Raw genomic sequence first — 16,062 nt, forward strand, 5'->3', positions numbered from 1 at the left:
TCCCAAAACACTGTTACAAAATGCTGAAATCATTAGATGATGTTGGACGTGAAACCTGGGCAACTAATGTTAAGCATATTTTATTTACTTATGGTTTTGGCTATGCATGTGTCAGTCAGGATATTGGTTATGTTAAGTATTTTATGTTTCTTTTTAAACAAAGACTGACCGATAATTTAAAGCAATCCTGGTATTCTTCCATTGAAAATTCACATAAAACTGTATATTATTGTCAGTATAAAACTCTGTTAGATGTAGAAAAATACTTCAATTGTAATATTTATTTAAATTTGAGATCTGCCCTTTTCAAAATTTAGATGTGGAAACTTTAATTTAGCAATAGAGACTGGGAGATATGAAAATATTGCTTCTAATGAAAGATTTTGTTTATTTAGTAAATCCAAAGGTATTAATGTTGTTGAAGATGAGTGGCATATTTTGTATATTTGTGAATGTTTCTCTGACATTCGAGAGAAATATATTGTGAAATATTTAAGTCAGCCTCCGACGATAAACAACTTTATAGATCTTATGCAATCTGCTAATGTAGATTTGAATAAGAATTTTTCTTTATTTTTATATAATGTACAAATTAGAATTAAGAGGAGAACACTTTTATAAATCAGTGTGTACCATTCATGTGATATGTGATCATGCATTTGACTGTATTATGGGTAAGTGGCCTTTTACTGAATAAAACTGTCTGTCTGTCTATATCATGAATGGGATAACACGCATCTTTGGAATATATCTACATCTACAACTAGTAAAAAACACTGTATGTACGTGCAAACGTAAGGATGCTACTCTATAGTACTCCGTGTTCCTGCAAATGGTACAAAAGCACTTTATCTTACCTCCATGTAAAATACTTTAATTTCATTGGTCAATGACGGTTTAACAAGTTTCCGTGTCACCCTCCCAGGACAACTGGAAAAAATATTACCCGCTGCCACGGTAACCGCCAAGCTCTCCGCCGAGAAGCTGAAGCCCTAACAATCGTATGACGTCATAATATGACGCATGCAGTGCCCGGAGTTCGAAAACCGTTCGATCAGCTGTTTTTGTGTTCACTTTGTACAGATTTATTTTACCGACTTTCACTGCTTTATTTAAGCTATTTTATACATTGTGTGGTTTGCACACTCAGTTTAAACATAATTAACATTTTTTATAGCAGTTTTTTGTTTATCAGAATAAGTTTTACTGATGTTAAAAATCCAGTCGAGAGGCAGACGCCATTTTGCGTGCATGTCATATAGTCGGTAGCCATATTTAACATAAAATAAAATGATATTTTGGAAATTTTACATGGCGGCTCGGGTGGCACTGCTACAAAGAGGCGTACATCAGACCGTATTACCCTCGAGAGAAGCATACAACTTATATATATCTATATTATGTGTTCCATGTGTTCCAGCAATATTATGTGCTCCATGCACGTGGTATAATGACACTGTATGTTCCTCCAGATCGTGCGATAACACTGTATGTTTCTGCAGATGTTACAATAACATTATATGTTCTTGCAGATGGTGCAATAGCACTGTATGTTTCTGCAGATGTTACAATAACACTGTATGTTCCGGCAGATGGTACAATAACACTGTATGTTCCTGCAGATGGTGAAATAACACCCGAATGTTCTGGCAGATGGTGCAATAACATTGCATGTTCTTGCAGATCAAGATCAAGATCAAGATCAAGATGGTTTATTGTACATAAGGCCTCTAGCCCGTATACATAGTATTGTAATGAAAGGCAAGGTATGGACATTGCAAACAGTGGAAAGCATCATAACATTGTTAGATTAGTTGACAGGAGAAATTAAACTCTTCCTTAAAGATAGCGAATGTGTTAAAAACATGGCTAATTTTACATGGACAGATTCGTCTTTTGATGATAAAATTCTTATAAGTGTTTCCCTTGTAGGGTGACCAAGATATTTTTGTGGAATGTACTTCTTTCTTAAATCGGCATAAGCGTCACATATAATAATGGTACAATAACACAGTAGAATGGGCACACATGATTATTCCCATTGAACAGTTACAAAATATCTTAATTCCTTCACCAATTGCTTCAATATATACCCATAACAATTTTTGTCAGTTAGGTTACAGAGAAAACCATGGCTTCAGAATTTAAATGAGTTAAGACGTCGTCAAACCGGGTTAATATAATCTATATACATTATTTGATATTTGAATAGGAAAAATCTTCCAATCAGGGGAAATGAAAAATTCAAAGGTACTTCAGTTTCTTACCTTCATAAATTTAGTTGTACGTTTGCCGATTTACAGATGCGCTAGTGACTTGCAATGAATGATTTGCAATGTATAAGGAGCCATCATCACTTTTAATGTGACACGTGGGTTAGTGTGCGTCCATGCCAGTCTGATTAAGAACTGAATGACACATAAACAACCAGGTTGAAACCAACAGGTGTTCATTCCTAGATGCCACATTGTTACAAGTGTCACTTTACGCCGTGTAGAGTGGTGTGTTATAGATTGGATTTTCACAAGAGGGTGGTAAACCATTGATTACATACCTGTGACATAGGCTAACCTGCTATAACCATAGTGCATATGTACATGAAATGATTAGAATCAGCAAGTAGCAAGTAGTTACATCGTGGAATTTAGAAATCAATATATGTCAAATCTTGTAGGAAATAGTTTTAAGTTTTCTAAAGTGTAGCTCCAATAGTGACAAAGCAACCACAACAATCATATCCCAATGGAACCTATTACTAACTGCTCATATATACAATATTTTACAGCTGACCAAATTTATCTGAAATCAATACTTGGATCTGTATAAACAAAAATTCGTTGAAATGTCAATACTTTCTTTGTTCAGGCGAACTGTGTGAATAAGGGCTTACGGGTAGGACAGGACATGCTTACCCAGTTCCAGGTGTCAGTACTGACTTTCAATGGTCCATTCATATCATTTTCACAGTAATATTGGCCGAAACTTCAACTGATATCTCTTTCTGAAATCCCTTAGCTCCGCTTCAGTTAAGAAATGGACAGATAATCTTCTAGGAGAGTGGAAGATCAGTGGTCCGACGCCTAGTAATATATGAGAATAGTTTACATTGACCATGCGCTGTAACTGATTCGTGTTGGTACAGAAGGCTGTCTAAAATAGATGTGAAATGATATGAATGGACCACTGAAACTCAATGATGACATCAGGTGATTGAAGAAGGGTAAGTCTATAGATCTAGTTAGTATGAATTACATCGTTCATGGGCTGTTCATGTAATTGTTTTGTGAAGAGTATGATGTCAACGAACTGCCTCCATACAGTAGGATAAGACACAGCAGTTGTCATCTTCTTCTGTATGCTGCAGTGTATTCATCTTAATTAAGAATCATCTAGCTCTACAAAGTTTCCCGTGTTTTCCTCAAATGTCTACATGTCTACCACAACACATTTCACATTTTCTGGTGACTTAAATGCTGTAATCACGATCAAGGAACTTTGAAGGAAGAAAGTACCAATCGTGTGACACCTTTGATGCTATCTCAAAAACAGAATGTACCTCAAAAGGCTGAAGCTGCTGATATTAAGGAAACGTTGCCCTCCTAAAATTTGGGGGCTAAACCATTTCGAGTCCGTTTTACAATTCCTACTACAACAAATGCCAGTTTTCATCACTATGAAGTACAGATATCCTCGCAGTTAATTGCTACCATAAAACGTTTAACAGTGACGTTCAGGCCTTAAATGATCCTGGAAATCTTAATTACACATGCCATTTTGAAAGTGGTCAAATGTAGTAAATAGTTAATTTGGGATTACATTACAAGGACTCAGAAAAGCAAAATAAATACAAACAAAGAATTGCATTATGGTAGAAAGTTGAACGACATTTCCAAACTTAAAGTACAGATTGTAGTGCTTGATACTTACTAACTTTGTGTGTGGTTCAAAACTCCAACCCAACAAGTATTAGAATCTGTACTTAACGGAGAAAAAGTAATCCCAAATTTAACATGTGTTACATTTGACCACTTTCTAAATATCAGTGTATTCAAAGTTTTCGGCCGTGGATGCCGTGCAAATTTACACTTGTCAGATGGGTGCACAAGGTCCGTGATCTAGACGACCAGTTGTTCAGTTAAACATGTGTGCAATCTGTGTTTTCTAAACATTTATGTTCAAGTAAATAGGACTCAGTTTAAACGAAACATAATGTTCTGTATCGGTTTACACTTTTCTGGGTAGACACAGCAGCTTGTAATGAGAAAAAAACCTTTGGTCTGACATGTATTGTCAATTCAATTTCACGACATGTATATTCTGAAATCTAATAACGTTTATGTATAGTTGTCAGTCAGTTCGAAACTAAAAAATACTTAATATCTTTCTCGAAAAGATGTGCTGCCATTTGTGGTGTTCACTGTTTCAAACAGCGTTTCCTTCTCTGTGTACTTGCTTCAAACATGCTCAGGGGCATCGGACCCGTGAAGACCCGGGTTAGAACTGATCTTCAGTAACCCATGCGAGTCGTAAGAGGCGAATAACGGGATCGGGTGGTCAGGCTCGCTGACTTGGTTGACACATGTCATCGCATCCCAATTGCGTAGATTGATGCTCATATTGTTGATCACGGGATTGTCTGGTTCAAACTCGAATATTTTCAGACCGCCGCCATATAGCTGGAATATTGGTGAGTGCGGCGTAAAACTAAACTCATTCACTCACTCACTCACTCACTCACTCACTCACTCACGCTAAGGGACATCGTGCTGTGAATGACGGTAATGTTGCTGTCTTATTCCTTTGTCTATTTCTCTGATTTGATCGAAAGGTTTAATTACAACCCTGTTCATTTCCTGCAATGTCGTCTTTCTGTCAAGTTCATTCCTTTCAAGTGCATCCTTCTTCCAATATGATATCAGATCAACGTGTTAATTTCATGTCAAGGATAAAAAAAACTGTTGTTTTGAATACTTATTTTAAATAATTATAAAAAATCGAATTTGTATATGGCCATGACGCTCCCAAATAGATTTCGCTGTCTGTTATAATAAGTAAATGTATTAAGTAACATGTTATGTTTCATTACCTTCAGCATTGCTGTGCTGTTCTACATCTGTACTTATGAATGTGGAAGCTTAGGGTCTTCAGACTCAGACTCAGACTCTTTATTTCGCAGATGATGGCCTGTGAGGCGTAGAGTACAATTACATAAATAATTCAAACATAATGCTTTGTTAAACAAGCCAAAGGTTTGCATTACGGACATTAAGTAAGATGATGGCCTGTGTGTACAATTACATAAATAATTCAAACATAATGGTTTGTTAAACAACTCAAGGTTTGCATTACGGACATTAAGTAAGATGATGGCCTGTGTGTACAATTACATAAATAATTCAAAAACAACTCAAAGTTTACATAATGGTTTGTTAAACAACTCAAGGTTTGCATTACGGACATTAAGTAAGATGATGGCCTGTGTGTACAATTACATAAATAATTCAAACATAATGGTTTGTTAAACAACTCAAGGTTTGCATTACGGACATTAAGTAAGATGATGGCCTGTGTGTACAATTACATAAATAATTCAAACATAATGGTTTGTTAAACAACTCAAGGTTTGCATTACGGACATTTAACGTTTTAGCTACATAAATTGCCAGATTTTAAAAAATAGTAGTATCATGGCTGGACGGTTATTGAATGAATTTTTGTTTAGATGGGTACTTATGGTAATATAGTGGTATAAACTTCGGGTTTTGTCGCTTCATTTTCCATTGGCTTTATACCTGTGTCCCAGTTGTTTTTTTTTAAGATAAGCATTGTATGAGACTTGTATTCTTCTTCGTACGTTGGAATAATGCTACAAATGTACAGCGAGTAATGATATTTATATTTCCTGAAGTCTACCCCTCCTATAGATTTTGATCAACAACATTTAGAAATCATAATCAGTTCAATTTTATTCACGTTTGTGTGTTCTAGTAAGAAAGGTATCTAAGTCGTGTATGTGCAAACAGTGTTGCTGATCGCTGTATTAAATCTTGTAAAATCATACATATTGTATCATCGTCAGAGAAACTAATATCGTCTTGAATATATATAATTATATAAACTAACGTTCAAATGAAAAATGGTGCCTTGTAATGATGTTCATTTACAGATATATAAACAATGCTGCCTTATATTTCAGTAAAATGCATTGGCCACCATAAAAATGTTATGAGAGAATTTTAAAACATAGTTGGCCATATTAAAATATAATATAAAAAATACACATTTACCCCATAAGTAACATTTTTGTTTCAATCATTCCAATACTTTCATCCGGTTAATATACTCTCCCAAAAAAGAAACGCATATAGGAATTTCAACTGTATTTTTATGTTTATTTTGAAACATCTTGTAGGCTTTATGAGTCAATGAAATATAGCGAAATTGCACACTGGGAATGCAGACCTATCCGTCTTTGGCACCAACTCGAGGAAAGTCAGTTTGAGTGTCACATGGAGACGTGTGGTGGCGCTGAAGTTAATACCTCGTGTGACCACCGTGGGCATCCAGAACTGCACTGCATCGCCTCGGCATCGAACGAATAAGTCTCAGAATCTCGTGTTGCCCAATCGCAGCCCACTCTGCCTGTAGTGCCTGTGCGAGTTGCTGTAGAGTCTGGGGCTGAGGGTTACGGCGTCGCACCCGTCTGTCCAGGGCATCCCACAGATGTTCGATCGGGTTTAAGTCCGGTGATCTTGAGGGCCAGGGGAGCACATTGATGTTGTGGTTCTGGAGGAAGTCTCTGGTGTGACGTGCTGTGCGGGGCCTGGCATTTTCCTGTTGAAACAACTCCCTCTGGCGATCAATGATTGGAAGGAGGTGTGGGCGTAGGATTTTGTCACAGTACCGTTTAGCTGCCAGGTTGCCCTGGATCATCACCAAATCACTTCTCCTACGGCAGTGATCGCTCCCCACATCATAACACTGACCCGGCCGACTCTGTCCACCTGAGGAACGCAAGCGTCGGCGAAACGTTCACGTCGACGTCTGTACACCCGCATTCTTCCATTGCGTCGTTCCAATAGAAATCGTGATTCATCACTGAACCAGATTCTACGCCAATTCGGTAGGTTCAAGGCCTGAACGTTGGTGCACCATTGAACTCGATGTCGACGATGTTGTTGTCGAAGCACAGGGCCAAAATAAGGTCTTCTGGCACCTAAACCAGCCTCTCTCAACCTGTTCCTGACGGTCTGTGCAGAAAGCCTCCTCGATCCGGGTATTTGTCGAGCGGTACTGGTCGCCCTAGCTGTTCGATGACGCAGGTGATGTACCCGGATGTAGCGATCCTGCGCCGCAGTGGTCGCTCGAGGTCGCCCACTAAGAGGGGCATCTGCTACCGCATTCTGCCGGCGATATCTCTCCCAGAGCCGTGAAATGGTGCTTTGGTGAACATTCATGCGTCGGGCAACTGCACGTTGAGACTGTCCAGCTTCAAGCAAACCAATGGCGATCTGACGGTTGGCTTCACTTAGACGTGGCATTTTGCGTTCGTCAACAATATTCCAAATACAGTGAATAATCGACAGACAGCGATCAACCTTTTATACCCATCATTGAGACTATCTGATCCCCAACTTTCAAGTGCATTGCATGTGAATTGTGTATTCTGTGATACTACACGCCGAAATTGAAAATCATGCTGTTAAATACGGGTATTTTATGGATGGTGCGTTTTGTTGTGATGTTTCAAAACATAAACACCATAGGACTCATAAACAGAGCAAAACCTTTTGTAAAATGAATCACGTTTTAATTCATTGCTACATGAAATTGCTATTTTCATGATGCGTTTCTTTTTTGGAAGAGTATATAAAGATATAAAAAACATTCATACTTCAACAGTGAGTGAGTGAGTTATTGGTTAGCGTCAGCCATATTGTGACGAGAACAATCTAATTTATATCAATATCAAAATCAATAAAGTTAGAACATAAAACCCTGTCATCGTAGGAGCATTGGTTGCTAGAGCATGACCCCAAATGGACGGTAGGCCCAGGTGCAGACACCAGGCAGTCATCACATCACGATGTTCCTACTGGTGTGGAGATACAACGTGGCTGGTATGTCACTGTGAGCATCCGGTAGCGCAGATGGAGAATGCGCAGATGGTGCTGTGTGGTCACTTTCGTTCTTCTAGTTCTGGGACTGCTAGGTATCTGCCAGAGATTTAAAGTTCATTTTCATGCGTTTTCACGAGTGTTTCAATGGTCACACACACACACACACACGCACGCACGCACGCACGCACGCACGCACACGCACACGCACATGCTGGGACCGGTGACGCTGTAATTATGTTGAAAACTAAGCCTTTGGATCCAAACACTCGTCTAACGCCCACAATATACTCAACAGTTCTTTCCCTGACCAGCTGTTACGAGTCTTTGTTTGATTTGGCTCACCCAAATAAACATAAATGACCGTTTTGATGAATATGTACCATACAATGTCATTCATACTTTAAGATTTAAAAATGCGATTCCATTTGCCTAAAGTCCTAAAACTGAAATCTGTACAGATATCTATGACGTCACAAATATGTGCATAGTAGTACGTTACGTCACAAGCTCGGTGACACAATCGCTCAATTGTCTGCGTTAGGCAATCTAGTTCCCAATACGTTTTCATGTGAAAGCACTTATTGTTGTCAACAAATCGTAGCATACGTTTGAAAAATAACAACAAAACTTGTGTGGAACTTCTGAAACCTTCAATTAACCTTTTCAACAAAAAATACACTTTAATGTTCTCGTGACATTCTGCTCCTGGATTCCTGTGCCGTCTACTCAACACTGACAGTCGGTCAGGAGCTGTGTTGGTATCATCGTAAGCCGATGAATTTCTACCTTCGCTTCATAATCCACTCAATCTATCATTACCAGACATGGATTTGCTAGGATCAAAGCACTGACAGTGGATGGGCGTGACGCCATGTTTGTTTACACTGTGAAAGGAGTCCATAAAATCTGCATATGACCTCTCTAATTTGCATCGATATCCGTATATGACCCCAACGGATACCTAAAATATCCGTTGGCTTTATCCTGTCGAGAACGGTATCCATTGTATGATAATTAAAATAGATTACGCCATAGAGTGTATAGATTTCTCGGCTTCCATCCCCACTGCTAACACATGGACATAATATGAAGAAATTACACAAGTCTGTATCAAATGTACATATACTCATGCCAATAATGGTTGTCAACCCCCACCCACAACACCCACACACTTCACACCAACACTCTCCTCTCCAATTAAAAAATTGAAGGGGGTGACAACCATTATTGGCATGAGTATATAATTGCAACTATTGAAAATAGATTAACTCGCCACCTTTTCATAATATTAGTGACAAATAGAACAACCGATCAGTGAACGAGGGAATACGACGCCTGGGACATTGTCCAGATATATACTCCTCACAAAAAAATAAGCAACAAGTATTTTCAGTGTCATATCTTTATCAATTTCGATAGCAATTTTTGCCGACATGTTACTGAAAGGTAAATATTCAAAGAATACATAACCTTTAGTGACTGTCAAATTAATTTATCTGATAACATTGACAACATAACCCGAACACAACCACACTCAGAAACAACATGCAAAATGTGTGGGATGAATGTGCACCACTCTTCACACATGCACCCTGATCATTGTAAACCTACCTCTAATCATTCCTCTGGCACAACAAGCGGGTCCTAACTTCATTTTAATGGGTGATAATGCCCGTCCATGGATGATAATGGCCGAGAATGAGTTGTTAACGATGTTGTTTAGATCAACAACATCACACATATGGACTGGCCTGCAAGGTCACTTGATCTTAATCCCATTGAACATGCTTGGGACATTATTGGAAGTCGTGTTTACGGTCTCCATGTGAACCCCCAGACTCTGGATGACCTTGAGCAGGCGTTACAGAGAATGGCAGAACATTCCACAACAGCAACTTTAAAGGCTCATTTGGTCAATGCAAAGACGTGTAGAAGCTTGCATTTGTGCTCATGGTGGTCATACGCGTAACTGAACACTGCTTCACTGTCCAAAACTGACTTGAACCTTAATGTTAACATTTTGCTCCATCAATGCAGCACATTTTGCACGACTGTTTCGCGGGTACATGCTTTTGATGATTTGTAAGTCTATTATTGCTCAATACCATTTCATTTCATTTTGTTAATCGTGTGTATACATATTTAACCTTTCTATTGCATCATTCCATGATTTGAAATTTCAATAAATGAAAATGTAATGAGACTACAAATTTGTGTTGCTTAACTTTTGTTTAGGAGATAAACCTACTGTGTGGGAAAATCAGAGGTATATAACGAAATTATAATAGCTCTAAATTTCATTTAAAACCGAACGCGTAGCGTGAGGTTTTAAATGAACAATTTAGAGCTATTATAATTTTCGTTATATACCTCTGATTTTCCCACACAGTAGGTTTATCTCCATTCTACCATGACAATTTTATGAACAATTTCAGGTGGAGCTCTTTCTTTGGTTACGAGTCAATACGTGAAGCGGCCTCGCATTCCAATCTCAAGTGGCATCGCCCGAAACGGGGTGATTGGTGGCAAACCGTCAATGACTAACAAACTCCAGATTCAGTAATAACAAATCACGTTTTGTTTTTTCAATGCATCAATCACCAATCATTAACTGATAAGTTGGAAAACATATATCAAATAAGTTTAAAAAGCTTGGTTCACATTTGAAAATTCCACAGTAGACCCTTACCCCACCAGAATAATGGCAGCAACCTCATGGCCTTGACCTTTTCTCGGAAGTCATTGTTTACATTTACGTGCAAATTTGGAAAGATGCGACAGGAGAGCCTCTGACAGTTTGCGCAAGGTTAACCTGATTGTATGACTGAGATAGTCTTTGATATCTAATTACTGGTACTGGTACAAAATTTAAGAGTGGAGGCGCTTTTGCTGTAACGAGGAGTCCGTGTTGTACCGAATTTAGATACTGTTGAATTTTGCGCCCTGTCAACTTGACGATTTCACGCACCTCTACGTCTGCGTGCGACAGCTGTGATGACTCTTACACACTCATGTGTGTACTTTGTGCTCAAATTCGATTCTTCGGATATTATTTTCTACATTTTGGAAAGTGTTTTGTGACCTAGTGGCTTCAAAGTGTAGTGAATTCAAATTGAATCGGATTCGCTGGCATGTTCGCGAGTCTGTTGACAAAGAGACAGATTTGTGGTGATATTTCCGAAAGGATGGATCAGGACATGAGGGTGTACCTCTGGCATAAACACGGTAAGGTAATTTATTATACTTTAATAGACTACTTTAGATCAAGCAGTGTAATGGATAAGAGGGATCATGACTAAGCTAAATAACTTTTTCAATGATATTATACTTTTAGAAAAAAAATATGTTGGGCTAAACAGAACGGTTTGCAGATACTGTAATTGTGTTTTACTACCGCTAAATTTGAAACAGTACAAATTTCAAAATTATCATTTTGTTTGAATTGATAACCCAACTGTTTATTTATGTCGATGGAAGGCATTAAAATTTCTTCGGCGTTCGATGTTAATGCATCCTCCGTTACCGGATCAAGATCAGTGGCGATATCGTTGACGAAAGCTGATAATAAATTTAACACGGGAAATTATATATGTAGCAGTCTATTGCTGGATCTATTCTGACATAACATAGAATCAACGTAAACATATTTGTTTTTGCTGAATTTTTATTCGGAAAGCAGACGATGTTTGGATCTTGTTCGACTGAATATTTGTTTCCATGCTTTCGAAGTACTTTTGTATGTATAAACACCTATTGCTGTGATTTACGCAAGTAGTGAGTCGAGCCCGTCATCGCTAAATCCATCTTTAAAGACATATGTGTAATTTCCGACAGTAAAATCGCCGTAATTTATTGATGCATCGGTAGGTTGTTTGGTGTCCGCCATGTTAGTGGGCAGACAAAAATAGTGCATTACCGTAAACCATGTATGATTGCGCACGGAAAACAGAGACCTGTATAACGTGATTATATACCTCTGAATGACTTTAATTAACCAATCACAATCCAGTGTTTACTGATGTCATGGTAGAATAGTGAGTGAGTTTAGTTTTAGCAATATTCCAGCAGTATCACGGCGGGGTACACCAGAAATTGGCTTCACATATTGTACCCGTGTCGAAGAACGATATGTTTTCTGGGGACAGGTAACGGCGATTGTTCGGTCGCTTCTTCAAGAACAGCCAAACGCGACGGCAAAAGCGGTTCAACAAATTATCATTTTAACTGTATGTTTTTATTTGGTAAACATCACAGGAATAGAAGCGAAGTTGCAACATAGTATTAATGATGGCTCCAATATTTTTATCTCCAGTGGTAGTTAGCGTATGCACGTGGAGACATGGTGAGTGGGTGAGTTAGCGAGTTTAGTTTTACGCCGCTTTTAGCAGTATTCCAGCAATATCACGTAAGAGGACACCAGAAATGGGCATCACACATTGTGCCCATGTGGGGAATCGAACAGGGGTCTTCGGCGTGAAGAGCGGCTCTAATTTTCGGCGTGAAGAGCATCGGACAACGTGGGCGTATGCCAGCTTTCGTTTTCGAAGACAGGAAAATTGAAGTTAGAGTCATCAGTCATTCTTTTCTGTAGGAAAATATTTTGTATATAAAAATATTGACGGATCAATGTTTTGACGATAATTATATCCCATACAGGGGTACAAACATGAACACTGTTGACTACCCCTTACAACTTTCTCTCAACAAAATACGCAAGTGGTATCTAAAAACGGGTTGTTTTAAAAAACAACAACAGCAACATAACTTGTCAAAGAATCCAAATTCTGAGGCATTACGTTTGATAGTATATTATCCTTAAATTATGCCCCAAATTTAAAGACTTAAAAGCCAAGAAACGATTCTGCATCTACACTTACTAGATGTAACACGGGTTGGGGTGTTTTATATATACTCTTCAAAAACAAAAAGAAGAAACTTGACATGCTGTTTTGGAGTTTTCTTACTGCGTGCATATAACTGATGCAAACATGACATGATTGCTCAGTTACAGTAAAATCATCACTTTACAAATTTCCAAAACATGATTTATCCAGAAAGTGTTTGGTAAAACCACAGAGGGCTATTTAAGCCACTTGGTCAGAGTAAAATGTCAGTATTCTGTGTGACCACCATGAGCATCGATAACAGCTTGGCAGCGGTGACCCATGGAAGAAAGGAGATGCCGAATGCTGTCTTGAGGAATGTTTTGATACACTTGCTGAAGTGCTGTGCAGTTCTTGTAGTGTCTGAGGTTTGTGGATTACGCTGGTGCAAGCATCGATCAAGAGTATCCCACAGATGTTCAATGGTGGGCAAATTCGGTGATCGAGAAGGCCAAGGTAACAAATGAACATTGTTTTGCTGGAGGAAGACCTGTCAAACACGTGCAACGTGAGGTCGAGCATTGTCATGCTCCAAAGATCACGTTGATGTAGGGAACGACGTGACGTGGAACTGGTCTTCTGGCAAAATGTCTGGATTTCCATAGCCAATTGCGCACTGTCTGGTCGGAGATTCGGAGCAGTCCAGGGATTTGGACTGTTGTGGATGATGCGGCCATGGTGTTTGAACGAAAATGTCTCAACCGGATGTAGCGATCCTGGGCGGCGGTGGTAACTCCAGGTCGACCTGACATGGGTCATTAAAACTCCCAGTACTTTTGTATCGGGTCCATAGGTTTGAGATGATCTGTCTGGACACGCTGAAGTGCCTTGCCACATCATGCTGCGATATCCGTCCTTGTAAACACCGATGGCGTTGTGTCGTTGAGCTTCTGTCAGTCTTTTCATTTTCTTGTCGTCTAGTGGCTTAAAGCAATGCATGTGGAGTACCATTGATGTGGCTTTTTAAAGCCTACAGTCATACGCTTCAGCTCAGGGTGATACATAATTGCATGATGCTCGTGCATTTCATGTAGGGTGCGTTTTAGCGATTCACTACAGACGTGACTGTAACGTTTTTTCAAACGTTTTGTCTTCGGCAGCCATTCCCCCACATTCAGCATGGATTGGTTTGTGTCAAATATTTTCCTAAAATTCAAATTTGTCCTATGTCAAGTTTCTATTTTTTGTGTATTAAGCGTAACGGAAACGCAGAGGCTGCGGAACTGTTTTAAAGAACTGTTGTAAACAAAATCAGCATCATACATACATATATACATACTAATATTTGTATTGTGCCAGATCCAACTAAGCTGCTCAAAAGCGCTTTGTTTTCCCTCGGTCATAGGATGTAAATCTCAACGAGACATCGTATTTTCAATCCGAACTCACTATAACTAGGTGTTTGCACGGATCCATGTGGCCACCATATGGTTATTTACCAACAGGTTAATTAGTGGGTTCTTTAAGTGCACAGGGTTGTGTACTGTACACTCTGTGTGTGTGTGTGTGTGTGTGTGTGAGAGAGAGAGAGAGAGAGAGAGAGAGAGAGAGAGAGAGAGAGAGAGAGAGAGAGAGAGAGAGAGAGAGAGAGAGAGAGAGAGAGAGAGAGAGAGAGAGAGAGAGAGACAACACTGTAAGAGCCTGCACAAAAAGTTGATTCCAAGGTTTTTTACACCCTGCCACAGGCGAGCATCAAGTACGTGTTTTCCCCATAACTGACTATAAGCCTGTTATTAGGCAATACATTGATTATGCTGGCAGTCAAACTGGGATAAACAAACAACTACCATGCTGTATAGGATTAAAACACTGATCAATCATACCGATATATCTGTCACCGGTCGTGGAGATAATGTTTTACGTCGGTGGCGAATAGCCCAGCTACGTCAAAACGTTTTCGCAAGGTTGTGGGAAGGTGGTAGATTGGTAACGTCATGAGACAACGTTGTCACAACGTTAGTATTACGTCATTTTAGAACGTTATTTCACAACGTTACAGCAACGTTACATATATATGTTGTCAAAACGTTTTGTATAGACTACTACAGAATAACTTGGTGTCACGATAGCGTTTTCTGTAAAAATATCACTTTGAGATTCTTTCTTCACTATTCAGCTACAGCTTTAGACTACACACGACCAACATATGCAAATAGATGAATAAACATTGAAGAGGATTTCTGCTTTGTGTCTCATGTACTGTTCACTCCTGGGAAAACTAATCACCTAATAACGTTAAATAGCGTGTTAAGGCAACGTGAAATAAGTTAGCATCAAACAACTTTAACAATATAGCGGCGTGAAAATGACGTATCACAACGTCACGTCACAACGTTGTAACAACGTAAATGGGAGTCCACAGAATAACGTTGTAACAACGAAAGCATAACGTTGTGACAACGTGACATTGTTAGCTGGGAGGGCACTCGCACTTTTCTCATGCCTTCTTTTGAAGGGAGAAAATATTCGCATTAATATTATTTTACCGTGAAACACATTCTGTTAGACTGTGTGGGTATAGCTTTGAAACCTCATAAATATCTTCCTGTTTCCATAATTGAAACACTTTTATTCAACTTCATAACCTTAAGATTATAACAGTCTTGAAAGAAATACATAGTTCGGACGATATATAGTTTACATTTTAAAAAAGATACTTTTCTCCTTTTTCTGTGATATTCTGTTTTACTTTTACTTTTCCTAAAATGCACCTGTTTATATTCAATAACTCTGAGCGCGAATAGCTACAACACTGCTGATGCTGCGTAAAGAAACACGTATTCACTCATTCATTCTAGTGGATAGTCAAATCCTAAAAGGTCTTTCCCCTATAATTTAATAACCAAACTACCGAGATATGCTTCACATAACATATTATCCTGAAAAATGAAGCAATTAAAATGGACAAAGCTTATAAAGCTTCTCAACATATGTGGATCAAAATTTCTCTTATGTTATTAATATGTTTTGATGAGGTTGACGGTGCATGACGAGCTGTTGCTGCAGTAGCATATAGCTCTGAGAGAAGGTTGATAATGAACAACGAGATGGTAAATGAA

Source organism: Haliotis rubra, unplaced genomic scaffold, assembly GCF_003918875.1.
Source record: "Haliotis rubra isolate DU_JTF1 unplaced genomic scaffold, ASM391887v1 Scf93, whole genome shotgun sequence".
Lineage (NCBI taxonomy): Eukaryota > Metazoa > Mollusca > Gastropoda > Lepetellida > Haliotidae > Haliotis > Haliotis rubra.